Source organism: Camponotus vicinus, unplaced genomic scaffold, assembly GCF_025532165.1.
Source record: "Camponotus vicinus isolate PSW18456_S1 unplaced genomic scaffold, iyCamVici1.0 SCAF_11, whole genome shotgun sequence".
Lineage (NCBI taxonomy): Eukaryota > Metazoa > Arthropoda > Insecta > Hymenoptera > Formicidae > Camponotus > Camponotus vicinus.
In genome coordinates this window covers 16,452,621-16,467,991 of record NW_028141947.1, presented here as the reverse complement: position 1 = coordinate 16,467,991, position 15,371 = coordinate 16,452,621, and the positions used below count along the sequence as shown (strand labels likewise).

General features: G+C 36.6%; 1 protein-coding gene across 5 annotated transcripts in view; it reads left to right on the top strand.

Annotated features, from left to right (window-relative positions):
* Positions 1–15,371, top strand: part of Eip74ef (Ecdysone-induced protein E74) — a 178,843-nt gene that overhangs the window by 13,091 nt on the left and 150,381 nt on the right. Inside the window, exon 1 of one of the 5 annotated variants that reach the window (XM_083082313.1) lies at positions 2,409–3,470. The exons of the other annotated variants lie outside the window; for them this stretch is intronic. The gene's annotated coding sequence lies outside the window, so the exon portion shown is untranslated. Of the gene's footprint in view, positions 1–2,408; positions 3,471–15,371 lie in introns of those variants that run through there. 5 annotated transcript variants of the gene reach the window in all.

Genomic DNA, 15,371 nt, shown 5'->3' with positions numbered 1-15,371 from the left:
TCCCTCCGCCCCCTCGCGAAACTAGCACTCGGCTTCTCGAAAAAATTGCACGCCATTGGATCCTCATAGATGATGAATCGTACGATTTAGAAAGAGAAAAGGAGGAATTGCAATTTGTATCAAGATATCGTTGAACACGTGTAACGAATTATTTATAGAGAATGATTTTGCCGAGTAACGTAGATAATGGAATTGGCCGATCGGCATTGATTTATTTACCTTTTTTAAATATAGATACTCTCCTTGCCTTGTGATGATATGCTAATATATGCAGATAAGAGTTCAGAGAGAGTTTGCTGCATATCAAACGTTAGACGGTGATGAGTGATACGTAATAGGCAATGGAACGTTGAATACTTTTATAAATTATATTTATATTTTTTCTTATATATGTCGCAGGCTTTTGTTCTTTTGCAAAATTGAACTTTTTTTTTAAATGTCAAATTTTTATCTAGTCATTTTCTACATTAAATTTTGACAAAATGATTAAAGTTGAAGAAAGAGTCTAAAATATGTATAAAAAAAATCATCAAACAATTTAATATATTTAGGTTGACTTTTTTTAAATAGATTTTTTTTAAGAGTTGTTTCTCTTTACTTTTTATTCTGTATTATTACGAAAAAGATGGACTTTTTTCTTCTCGGTGTAAATATTCATTACGTTCTTTTTTCACATCCAAGTAATGCAAATTTTAATGCTTCGTTTCTTTTATACGTCAGTCTGATCTTAATGCAAAGTGCATTAGACATCAAGAAGTCCGGTAAAAATCGGCGAATCGCGTCATACGTCATGCACGTTGGCGTGACTACAAACGATCATTAATTATTCTTTAATCTAACGTTCACAGACGCATCATATTATTAGCGATATGTGATAACGAGTTGATAGCGTCGCGCTGCGTAGCGAATGCGAGAAAACGCATTTTCCATTTAATTCCATCACGAGCATCAAGCTCCTTATTGTCGCTCCTCGTTAAATATTTCTCGAGAAAATTAGAAAAATGACTGAAGAAAATCTTGAAAATTTCGATATAAGTTTGCGCGAAATGTATTATTACAATATAAACGAGATAGATGCCGCAAAAATCTTTCATTCTAAAATAAATATAACTATTATATTTACTGCAAAAAAGGCGCAAAATTTTTATAAACTTGAAACCGTTATAAATACACTGACAAGAAATCAATCAACCTTGGAAAGAAAAAAATTTCGCTGTAAAATATTTCGATAAATCTGGAACACGCACACACAGTCGACGTATCTCAGACTTGATTTACGCTACTTTCGAAGCAAACGACACAATCTCAGATTCGCGACTCGTCCGTAATTATCATCGTGTATTCGGATCGAAAGTCACCATCATAAAAGCTACCATTTAAATGGCAAAAACACGTGTTTGGAGAAGGGGAGGGGGATGGACGCGTCCTTTTATATCATGCCTAGTCGCATACGTCGACTCCGTCACGTTGTGCGTAGGTACGCGTGTGTCGCGTGCACGTTATCGGATCGTCGTCGGAATATAGAACACGTTTTACATACACACGTGACACACACACGTGACACACACACGCACACACGCTCATCGAGATTCGCGACGCGCGCACGTACCTCGCATTGTCTTCCTGGCACGCTTTTAGGATGGAAAAACGCATCGCATCGAGAGCCACTGTCCTTTCGTCGACCTCTCATTGTTGCCGCGACCCGTTAAAAATTACGATTAAAACTGTGCGCGCGGCGTTATTATGTGACACAAAGTTACGAAATTGCGATAAGATTGTACGAAACGCGTGGCAATTATCGTACTTTTCTCGATAAATTCGAAAATAATTTTTAGCAAACACCCCAGGAATTTCGTCACGCATTTCTGTTGACATTTTTTTCGATTTTCAATAACATACGCACACGCTATATACGTCGCATAATCGATTTAATCCGCGATCACGAGAAGAGAATCGCGAATCCGCATTTCGCGTTAAAATAACGAAGATGCCGGATAATTGATGAGACGAAAATGGCACGAGGAGTCGATTTGACGCAATTTCGCGATGCGTGGAATACGCGTGTATACACGCGATACATACCACACACATGTAAACACGGGCGAGTGTACGTGCACGCAACTCGATGGCCGTGGCTATGGCCTTACGATTCCCCCTCCCTTCCGTCGACGGAATCGCGCGCGCAGTACGGTACGGACGCGGGAAGTGGTGGGAGGGAGAGAAGGCGAGAGAGGCTCGCAGTAACAACGGAGACGGCGAGGCTCGTGCGTGCGAGCGAGCGAGCGAGCGAGAGAGAGAGAGAGAGAGAGAGAGAGAAGCGGAATCCGCGCGGACGGGGACGGGCGAAGAAGAGAGGGGGAGGGGGGCGTGTGTCGCGAGCGTGTCTAACCTAGGATAGTGGCGTTTAGTGGCGGCTAGGCTAGGCAAACCGAGGCTCCGTCCCGTTCAGTGTTTCCGCGCGCGCTTCCCCGGTCGAAGCTCCTCTCGTCTCGTCTCGTCTCTTCACGTCTCGTGCGTGTCCAGTCTCGCGTGACAGGTCATCGCGGTTACGTTGCTCCTTTTGCGAAAAACGATAAACGCGCGAAAACCACCAGAGGTGGTCGAGAGATTTTTTTTTTACGCCTTCCTCGAGAGGACGCGCCGCGTCCCACCCGAGCCGCCCCGTGTAAACAAAAACGGAGCAATTGTTTATTTGGGTTTGTGCGTGTTGGATCGTGCTTCAGTGTGCGGAACAATTTGCAGCGTCGTTTGATTTTATTATACGTGTGGATCGTGATGTACAGAATGAAACAGTGGTTTTGATTCGGTGAAGGATTTTAATCGCGATCGCTAAACTTCCTGGGACTAGGTATTACGAGACGAAGAAAGTTGCGAGAAGAAAGTGAGAAAGAAATTTCTTTTTTTCGGAACTGTCTTTTTAAATACGTTACAGTATTTGATTCGAATCAGGTTGTTATCGGCTTTCGAACTGAACCTTCGATGATTTATGGATTTTTCATAACTTGGTGTATCGTCTTCAAGCACGTGATAGCACGTGATTCGAGAGACGCAGAAATCCTCCGGTTCACTCGTAATCTTCTCGACTGATTATCCGATATTCATCTCGGCGTCTTGTCGCTTTCCTTTCGTGAAAAAAAAGGTAATTTCCCGAGACGCGTACGTGTGCGTGGGTGTCCACGCGCGGTCGCGTGCGTGCGTCGTGCACGCGCGTACGCAAGTCGCGTGGGCTGTCGTAATTCGCTCCGATAAATAATCGCGGCGGATCGACGCGCCTTCTCTTCTCTTTCCTTCTCATTTTCTCGAAAAAGGAAAATTATCGCGAGGCTAGAAAAATTAGCGAGGGAACTTTGCTCGGTGAATATACAGTGCCAGTGCGGAAGAAATCAAGTGTGCGAAACAGACCTCGGAGACGATTGCGTGTGCTTCGCTTCCTTCCTTCCTTTCTTTGGAGCTCCGCGGAACAGAACGAGGTAAGCAGCAACTTCTTTCAGCGGTTTTGTATCATTTTTTTTTTGATGACGTAGACTTTTGTGTCACAATTTCGTAATTTTGATTTTCGGTGATGGATTTCTCGACGAGGCTTCGCAGCCGATTTTTCAATAAAAATACTGTCGAGACAATTTGAATAAGCGTTTTAAAAAAGTATTGTTTTTTTCTCAGTTTTTTTCCCCAGCAGAGTTTAATTTTATTTGTTCTTTTTTTTTATGATAGGAAAAACAATAAAAAATAAAACCGAGGAAAAAACTATATAGGTCAAAAATTGATTCGATATATATTAAACAAAACTTTAAATAGAATAATTAATAATTAATAATTATAAAAATAATAATTAAAAATTAATAATTATATAAATAAAAAAACCGATATACTTTCCTCAAACAATGCGAAAGGATAATTGTCGATTAGTACTTTAGAAAAGATTCGATTAGGGTTGTCAATTGTCAATAGGTTTGTTGTCAATCCTCCGATTTTAGCCCGGAAAGAGTCTTTGAATTTAAAAATCTCCGATTACTTATGACAAGAATGATTATTTTCAGAAAAATAATACATATATTCAAGAATATATCATTGATAAAAAATACATCTTAAAGAAAGAAAAATAATAATAGTAGCATTTTTTATATTATGTTTATTTTTTTTCTTTAATTTTTGAACAATGTAATTTTTAGTTTCACATTTTCTAAAAGAACAATATATTTACTTAATTCGAAGAAAGATTTGGAATATAATATACGTTTATTCTCTCTCTTTTCCTTCTTCGTGCTTTTCTGGAACGACGATCTTTCCGGATTTGATAAGATTGATAAGATTGCGGCGGCAATCCTCTTAATCTCGGGCTCGAATCTTCGGGTAAAAGGTTAAGCCGAGTGCGGCCGTGACAGTTAAAAGCGCGGGCAAGCGACGATGCGCCTTCTTCGCCCACGCGCGTTACAGTCGTCGCGTGCGTGGGACCCGCAGACATGCAACGAAATAGCAAAGGAGGGATTTGATACAGCAGCCTCCGCGATCGAATGGCCGGGGCAGCGCGCGTGTCAAGTTAATAGAACCTTTTCGCCGAGCGAGAAAATCAAGCGTCGAGCTCGCGACGTGTCGGGGAAAATGAACGGCTCTCTCGTGCCCGGCGGTAATCGATCATATGATCGAGGAAGTGATCGTGGGAGCATTATGCAAAGTATTGATTTACGTAAAGATCGCCGGGAGTGACACCCTTCAATGTATGTTTGCACATACACAGAAAAAAAATAAGCGGCAAATCAAAACTTATATATTTAAACTAACGCGTTCATTGTTTCGTATATACGCAACAATTTATAATCTTTTTAGAAGAATTTAATAAATTTAAATTTCAACAATATTATAATCTTATTTTAATATTGTAATTGTCACCTCAAGAATATATAATTATTTAATTCTACTTTAAGAAAATTATAATCTTTGATTTAAAAATGTTATTTTCTATCTAACATTGTTTCTTTTCCATTCAAGAAAATTAAATCTTAAATCATAAGAATATATTTTTCTTGATTGAACTATATAAAATGGCTTCATTCAAGCAATTTATTTTTTTCTTTAATTAACACAATATAATCTCATTTCAAGATTTCCATGTTAAAACTAAATATATTTTCAAAACAAGAATGTCCTTTTTTTCTGTGTACTTTCGCGATTTGACGCTTTGCATCGAAAAGATACTTGAATTTAATGATGATTTTACTCATTCGCGATCAAGGTTTTTTCAAGACGATTAAAGATCAATTTGGAATAATTAATATTGTGGAATTATATATACCGAATGTTTGCTCGCATTTGAGAAAGTTGTTAATAAAGTAGATTTAAATAAATAATTAATAAATATATATTTGCGTTATAAGAGCACGCGAAAAAAACATGATAACTGTGAATTTACGTTCGAATAGATTCCCGCATTCGCTCGCATGATTTGCTCTCGAGAGAGATTCGACTATATTTTATACAAGTATTTTCAGCCTAGGCCAATCTTCGGCCCTCGAGCGGTTCTCCCGCTCCTTTCCGATTTGTTTGTAGTCTCTGCGGCTCTGTTGGCTCAAACGCAGAGAAAACTCTCGTAGATCTCTAATATACTTAAAATATTTGTAGTAAATTTGCCCACACGTGCGTCTTTTTCTGTCTCGATTCAACATTTCGTTTTTAGTCTTCCTTTTTTTTATATTCATACATTTGATACCTTCGAAAAAGATTCGTCTTTTTTATAACAATTACAATTGTGATAAAAAAGACGAATCTTTTTTGTTGACATGAATTGGAAAATTAAAAGAAATTTTTTTTACTGGAAAATTATCGTGAATCATAAGAAATTCTCGCCTCGATTTGGAGAAAGATATCATCACGATTATTATCATTATTTTGTGGAAGGAAAAATGTTTTATTTATATTGAACATAACTTGAATAAGATTAAAATTGTCATTGGAAAAAAATCAACTAAAGATTAGGGAATTCTATTCAACACGGACATTTTTGTAAACACATTAACGCGGCACGATGTCATATAAATTCTAGTATATTTTACTCTCCCAGTCCTTGCTTTCTCGCTCTCCTCATTAAGCGGTTACGTGGCGACCTTCGTGGCGCCCAGGTCCGAGGGCCAAAACTGTCTGCTGTACATTCAGCCGGTATATGTTCGATAAATATTGCCATGGCGCGAACCATAAGGGCCCCGTATATGCGTAAGAGGCCTTGAGGCCACGTGGACTCTACCGTCACGGTCGATTCCGAAAGATCAAACATCGGCGCTCGTCGTCTGCGTAAATTAAAAATTACTCTCGAAATATGAAAGAGAAAAAACAAAGAACGACACGTTGAGAGAAAATGTTCGCAATGAAGAGAAAAAAATTGATTGAAAAGTTAAAATATACAGCTTTTCTAAAATTTTGGAAAAATTTGATTCAGAGAGAAATGCATGAATATATTTTGTTTCCTTCTTCAAAATTCGGATTTAAATATTTAATTAAAGTTTGCTTGAAAACTTTTCCATAGAATTGCTCTAGAAATTTAATTTTCAAAATATCTTCTTTCTTTTTTCATCAATCGAGTTATGTCAAAATCGTTTCATATCTCTTTTTTTCTCGTAAGGTTTGTGTTTTATTCTTCCGGAAAAGAGAATTAGCAATCGTAATCAGGGAGATAACTCGTTGCTCGGCCGCGTCGTATTTTCGTCTTTATATACCTTGGCAGCGAAATGCACGTATCGTACGACCCTGAAAGGCTCGACGCCATGTGAATGTTTAACCGTCATTGAGTTTGATCGCGCGCAAATCCTATTCCGCGTTTCGCGCGCTCGTCGGATAGCGCGGATAATCTGTTGATAGTTAATGACAGTGCTTGTCGATCGCGAAGTGTATTTTCTCGTACACGTGGAAACAAATCGTTGTGCCACGTCCCTGAAAGCGATACCACGTGGATTGCCTCGTGTTTACCTTCGCGAGAAGTCAAATTAGAACTACGCATCATATCTATATTCATGGCACACGCTTGCATACGTGAAAAGTTTACGTCGCACCCACGTGTTTCTTCAATGATAAATTATTGTTTGGTGGTAAAATATGAGAGACTATAAGCTGAGGAGATAACTTTTAGTATTTATTATAATAGGATTAAAACATAAAAAAGATATAACATATAAATATGTATGTCATTATCTCGGGATTATAGAATATGTATTTTTTTTTTCGCATCGTAATAATAATTTTTGCAAAATTGAAACTGGTTGAATTGATATTAAGATTTTTATCTTTTATATCATGGTTTTTATATCACTATTTTAAGTTAAAATTTTAATATTATTAATAAAAAATGTCTTTTTTCTTTACGAAAGAATGCTATAACGGTATAATTAATCTTCGTTATTTCCGTACCATCTCATTGATCGCGCATTTGGCCTTCGGAGATGTGTCTGTGTTTACGTTTTCTTCACGATCGTAACAGTACACGCGACGTGGTCGAAAATAATTTTCGCGTCGCGACTTCGTCATGGAATGATTATTTTTCGACCACGAGGCGCGATCATCAATGTTTTGCTTATTTTTGAAACGGGCGTGTAGCTGACATATATCATCGAATCTTTTTTTAATATTTCGATAAAATTTCTGTAATATTGAACGACCTCTTTAACGAATCAACATTTTAATTTTATACTCGTCAAATATAAAAACAGATATATACAAGTGATTTATTTAGGAAAATTTTGTACCCATTATTTTGACAAAAATAATATTAAGTGAGAATTCAATTTGATCAGAAAGGATCGATCGTTTTTGCGAGAAGCTTTCGAGAAATGGAGCACACATGCATACACATACATACATGTGCCACGCACCTGCTCGATCCTCGCAGACATAAGGACGAGAGGAGCGAGCCGCCGAACCTTGAGGAAGGCTGCTGGTAAAAGTAAATGACCTTACGAAGGCGAAACATGAAAAAAGAGACAGGGCGCGTACGTGTGTGTAAAGTATGTATATGTGCGACCTATCCTCCGGGTCTACGAACCCGAATTGGGCCGGAGCCTTGACTCTCGAATACAATTCGCGAGTTCGTCTCTCTCTCTTCCCACCTTCGCCGAATATCCGCTCTGGAAATCACCTTCCTCCTGATAGCAGGGAGACAGCCGGCTATTGCAGACGCGTGTGCATAGGGTGACCCTTGTTCAGGGCACGGGGGCCATGGGAAATGCGGTCATGGTCAAGGATCGGTGCACGAGCCGACCGGGGAAAGTTTTCTGCATCGACCTGATCTCTTTTCGGATGGTCTTAGGTCTCGGAGAGAGATGATTTTGCTGAGATGCGCGATATCGTTCATATTAAAGTTGAAAATTATTGAAGGTGACTAAATCTCGCGCTTCATTCCGGCCTTTATACGACACGATTCATGAAAGGTGTCGGGTTTTTTTGTTAAAGATGAGGTAGGATTCATATTTATGATATGCAATAGAATGATAATTTATTGTGATCTAGGAGCATAAAGGTCCTCTTTTCTGTGACATTTTACACATAGTATCCGAATGTAAAATATATGAAAACATATGCACATACGTAAATGACGATTCAGTAAGAATTTTGCGCGAACAATCGTGTTTTCTACAGCATATGTGTTCCGATAGTAAATTAACTCACGAATATATTTTGTCATGGAAATTAAATTGCTTGGAAAACTTATTTTTCGGTTGATAAATGAATAATCGAATAATTAAACTATTTATTTAAAAAAAGTTTGAAATGTCTTCCTTTCAAAGGATACAGATATCCTTTCTATTCAGATGAATCACACTCGCAATAATGTGTACCCTGTTTTACATTATGCGTAATTGCCGACATGCATGCGACAAATAATAAACCTTCGCGCGAAGCCTGCATCTTTTTGAAATAACTCGCTAAATTATATATTGAACGAGCTCTTAATATATTGATTAGTGAGCATTTCACGATAGTGTTGTTATTGGCAGCTCGATTACGACGACATGTTTCTCGTCGTCATCGATGTCCGCGTTTGTTGAATTTTGCACGGTACGTACACAACAAGTCGCATAAAATTATGATGAATCGAGTGTTATTGTTACGATCGATTAAACAATTGCAGCCGCGGCTGACTTTGGCTTACCTTGGAACACGGTTTGTCTCTGAAACGCGCAGGTTTCGCGTTAAGGATTCTGGATTTTGAAATACGCCGAGTGCAAACGCACCGCCCGTCATCGTCGCAATGGAAATATTTATGAAGGCAAGCTCGAGGCTAATGAATGATGCGCCATTTAAATGATAAATGCAGCCTTTCATTTTTCAAATAAGCGTGTACATTAGAGGCTTATTCATTCGCGGCAATGTTTCTCTCTCGATTTGGAAAAGTGCATACGCGAGATTCTATTTTTAAAGCAAATGGAAAAAAGTTAAATACAAAAAAGACACGATATTCAAAATGCTGAGTAATATTTGAATAATTGCTACGTTCGCTTGATCGAGGAAGCAGAAAAGTGAAGAGACGACAATTAAGTCGTTGTATACTCGTGCGAGATATAAAATGCATTACGGTCTTGTTTGCAATAATCAATCATGTATATACGTTCGCGTTTCCACGGACGTGAAGTAAGATATGCGCGGAATCGATACGTAGTAATCACCAGGAGAAACGAAGGTAACGGCGGATCGTTAGCGCGCGCGGATAACATTGACACAAATTTAACGGCAGTCAAGCGTCGTCGTTTTGGACCCGCAAAAAATGGAGTACACGGAAATTCGACGGGCGGAAAATCTCTGTCGCGAATCGAACCATGACGTCACAAACGGCACCGCGACAGAGAGATGCGCGAGACGAATATAATGTCACTGTCACGCGAGAAGTCATAGCAGAATAAAGAGAGAAGGTTACGCGGATTTCCAAAAGGCTGTTGTTACACAGAAAAAAAAAACATTCTTGTTTTGAAAATATCTTTAGGTTTAACATGGAAATCTTGAAATGAGATTATATTGCGTTAATTAAAGAAAAATATAATTGCTTGAATAATTGCTTGCTTGAATGAAGTCATTTTATATAATTGAATCAAGAAAAATATATTTTTATGATTTAAGATTTAATTTTCTTGAATGGAAAGGAAACAATGTTAGGTAGAAAATAACATTTTTAAATCAAAGATTATAATTTTCTTAAAGTAGAATTAAATAATTATATATTCTTGAGATGATAATTACAATATGAAAATAAGACTATGATATTGTTGAAATTTAAAATTATTAAATTCTTCTAAGAAGATTATAAATTGTTGCGTATACACGAAACAATGAACGCGTTAGTTTAAGTATATAAGTTTTGATTTGACGCTTATTTTTTTTCTGTGTAATGTTATCTCTATATCACCTTCATTTTAATTCTTTTCGCTCGCGAAAAGCGCTTAAAATCCGCGTGAATAAAAAAATCAGAATATTAAAAAATTTATTGGTGTCTAAAAAATTTCAGTGTGAATAAAATATAATTTTAGCGTTAAAGAAATTTTCTGTAAATTTTTTAAAATCTGATCTTCGAACATATCGTAAAATCGAGAAATAAAAAGAATTGTGTGATTTATTAAAATTCTTATTATGAAAAGTTTATTTCCCTGTATCAACTTTTATCGATCGCGTGTACTAAATGAAATTAAGTGCTTGCATGAAATATTCGGATCATCCTGCGTTAAATCTTGATTTTACGAGTAATTAAATTGATTAAAGAATATTTAATTATCTAATATTGTAAATATTTAATGAAATAATTTCTCCTCTATATACTTTATTGTCAGAAAAAATGAAAGAGATTAGAAAAGATATAATATTTGAGCACATTTATCTTTATTTTCTTATCTCTTCCTCGTTCCTTCTTTTACCGCCATCAACTAATTGGGTTAGGGTCGTTAATCGATCTCGAGTTTGCCTCGAAACACCAACGCTCGCAAAAGAATCGCGAGGACCATTGATTTCCTTGATCCGAAACCGGTTGTTAAAGCGGCGTCATATTAGGATATGCAAAAGAGACGCGAAAAAAAGACGCATATCCGACATTTGTTGGAATAGTATTTTGCCATAAATTGCCTACATTGAATACTTTTGAATACATTTCGATTATTTAATGGGTAATTTAAAAAAAATTTAGCAGAGAATATGAATAATTAAAATATATAATTTTAACCTTTTTATTAAGAATTGAAAGAGAAAATCAATTCATATCAAAATCAAGTCGCATATTAAATTCTCTTTAATTGTGAGACGGAAATCGGGAAATCGATTCGCATTTTAATTAAATTTTATTACGATATAATAATTTGGTTTGCACTACTAGATTTTATCTTTATTGAAGAATCTCTCTCTTATTTATCCGAGGAGAGAAGCGGCGATATAAATTTAGATTCCTAATGTATTTTTTACATCATTAATGTTTTTACGAGACAAATGTGGCGTGTGATAAGAGATTAATTGACTCGATTGATTGGACAGCCAAAAGACTTGGATATATCGATTGGCTTTCGCGAATAGATGAATCAGAGTCTCGTTTAATCGTTGCGATTTCGCGATGGATAGCAAGATTCTAGGATTGATTAACCACAAGATTTCGGATTTGCGATATTGATTGATTTCACTCTTGCTCGTGGACCCCCGCGGTTCGCGATAATTGAATCCTTGATCGACTTTCTCGCTGCATCTCGTATGCATTTCTAGTTGCAACATCGTCGGCATCTTAGGTGAGGAAGAAGAGAAAGAGAGAAGGAGAATCGTTGAAATACTTAATTATAAAAAAAAAATTCGATACTCGCGGATACTTTTCTCGCGGTTAACTTTACGCAGTTCATTCACTACGTCCGAGTGTCGAGAATTAACAGCATCTAATTGCATCTTTGAGTAATCGTGGCTGTACTTTGCAACCTCGGCTAAAAACCGTTACATTCTTCTTGACTCGCGTGTCTTGCCTTCATTAGAATTTCTCGAGTCGTCAGAATATAAATATATTTCTGCTGTGATCAATGCTTTTGGCTAATAAAATTGCGACCATTTTTTTCAGATTTATTGTACATTTTTACGTAAACTTTACAAGACATAATTATATTGTAATTATATATAATTCAGATGCGCAGGATTGAAATGAAATAAAGTTAGGTAATCAAAGTTATCCTCTTAGCTTTTTTATTTTTTTAATTTTTTTTTAATTTTTAATTTTTTAATATTATTATTATTATTAAATTACATTGTATAATCTTATAGATATAAATATTTGTTTATTCTATTACTTATTATTGTTCAGTAGTTTGATTCTAATTAATTCAGATTAATTCTTTTTTATTCTAAATAAATAAATTTTAGTTTCTTTCGTCGAAAATAGAAATCGAAAACTAGACGCCAATCGGCAGGGCTTATTGTATTCTTAACAAATTTCGAGACTTCTTTATATAACAACGTGTAGGAAGAAATATTCTCATATACTTGTCACGTGCCGGGCAAGCAGGAATTTTCCAAGGAACATTGCTTCGCCTAATTTCTCGCGTTGCGCGTTTTCATTATTACATTACTCAGAGTGCAGTGGCTGACGTCAACGACCTTCGATGATTCTGTCTCTCCTCGAGCGAATCTCGCACGATCTTCTTACGAAAAAACTTGGTTGACTTTAGAGCGCTGTATTCCACCAAGCGGAACAGACTGCCATATTTTATACCATTGTTTGCTATAGTACGTGAATCAAACGAGAAAATATATGCAAAGCTTCTTTGTGCTGATAAAACTTAATTAATTTTGAAATGCAATTATCCACTATGCATCTCCAAAGCTTGAAATTGTTTAACCTACTTTCAAATTTCATCTTCATTCAGATGTTTTCGGCTCTTTGTATGTTGTATAAACAAAATTCTGGTTACATTTTTGTCTGTATGCTAATATTTGTATAAATTATTTAGCAAAACTAAGAAAGAAAAAATATATATGATTATTTAACAAAATCATAACTAAAAGTATGAATCGTCTTTAATCTTGATATGTCAAATTAATTGATGATATTAACAAATAAATTTTTTTTATACTATATTTTATTATTGTCAAAATTTTTTTTAATTTGTCAATTTGTTTGATTACAGCAATTTGGTATAATTACTATACAAAACAAATAAATATGCTTTTTATTGAACATATCTCACATCTGTGTGAGCTATTATTTCACATAAATGCTTTCACTATGAAATACAATATGGTGATTCGGTCTGCTATACATAGTGCTCTTAGTCGACGTTAGTCTCGTCTATTCTCGACTGTTGACCAGTCGGGAACATGACAACGACGGATTTTCACGCCCGGCGTAGTCAGCTTCTGTAGAGGAGACGGCGATTGTAAAACGCGTCTTTATATACGGCTTTGCGTTATTGAAGCTCATCGAACGCATTGAAAAGCGATTGTCGTCGCCTTCAAGGAAGTCGTCTGCTTTGTCATAGTTATTGCGATTCGATTGCACGCATATTCCAAATAATACAATGATCGAGAGAAATTTCTCTTCGTTAGCGTCATATTTTCCGTGATATTTTCGAAATAATCCGCAATTATTAATCTATCGATTGTTGTAAAACACGAAGACTATTAATATCGAATGATTGAATTATTCCTTCATATTGCTTGTTAAATTTTCTGTATTATTGTATTATTGGAAACGTATCTTTGAACGCACCTTTTATAGGGTTTTTAACAAATTACAAATTTATGTTATTGGATTTTTTAAAAATAAAAATTTAGATACGAGTGTGTGGGTTTTTTATGTTGCTTTTGATGCACGTTTGCGGGCTGAATGTTTGTGAGCCGCGCAAACAGAACGAATGCAGTCGAGGGGTGCATTTGTCATAAATTATTTACAAGGCAAGGCGACGATGGCCACTCACCCTGGGTAATGTCCCGCGAGAGACAAAAACCAAGCAAATTCCAGACCACGGATTTTAACAGATGGCGGCTCTTGGCTTTCCAGCGTGATTGTTGATTTCTTTTACGCGTGGCTCCTGCGCGTCCTCCCCTTTTTTCTAAGAGTTACCTCAAAAACAACTTTTCGTATGAAAGCCAACGTTATTTGCATTTGAAATGTGTGCTAGAAATATCAGGATATTAAAGTTTGTTCGATTGAATATTGACAACCTTGCAAATTCATTAATAGAAATGATACTTATTAATACAAAATTTTTTAATTAAAGACTGAAATAGTACTAAACCAAACTTTATTCAAATTTATTTTCTTAAATTAACTCTTAATTTGTTGACTTGGTATGTGTTGTGCATATCTATTATCTTGACCAGTTTATAATTTTAAAAGTTTCCACAGTAAAAGATGTTCGCACAGACCGTGAGAATTGCACGCGTATGCGTTTTTTCTTGTATACCAGGACGAGAGATCTCGGCGGTGATGGGCCAGAAATTTGCAGCGATATATTACGATTCCGAAAAAGGACGTTGAATTTGAGAAGGAGGCTGCGCACGTTCGAATAATCGAGGCAGAGATCCTCGCTTTGCCCGGGGCACGAATCAAGGCCCTTCTTCGTTCGCGAAGGTCTCCGAGACGCGCATGACTCAACCTTATTATTATTGTTAGTCTTATGTACACGCACACCTACGTATGCTACGTATGCGAAGATGCGTGTGCTCTACTGGTTACATGCGTACGAGCCTCGACTAGGAAGTGCAAATCGCGACAGCCAACATACTATTCGCGATGAACTCAACATTCCCATCTCGTCAGGGACGTTTGAGCGGTTATTTTCAACACTTCGCTTAGCGCGAGTGTAAGTTCATCTCCGACTGATGCGTTTTGGAGAAATTGAGATTATGAACATGTTATAGAAATAAAGATGATTAACCAGGATTATTTTTCATTTTTTTATCCGCCTGTTGTGTGTGCAATGACTTTTCAACGAGAGCTGTTTTCGCCAAAAAATTCTGTGTTCTATTAAAAAATAATCCCAATTTGTATGCATCTTTCAATTTATTATTACATTTATAGAAACGAGAATTTTAAATTTTGCCATATTTGCACATTTTATCCATACATTATACATACATTTTTTTAGATACTGTTACAATGTTGTAAGTTTACACATCTTTCCGGGTTAAAAAGTTTGTTATTCAGTGAGGAATGTGCATATACGGCGTTTTCCTTCGGTGGGGCGAGAACTGTGGCTCTTGGTGGATCATAATTGCGTCGTTAAAACACGTGCGTTATGCACGCGACGTACTCGTTATCGCGCGACACACGCTGTAATTCGCGATTTTATCTCGCGTAACGTCATTACGTCGTATTCGCGAAGAGCGCATTGTATTGGCGAGGGATTTCTTTGTAAGAAACGTTGAAGGATACCAAGATTGGC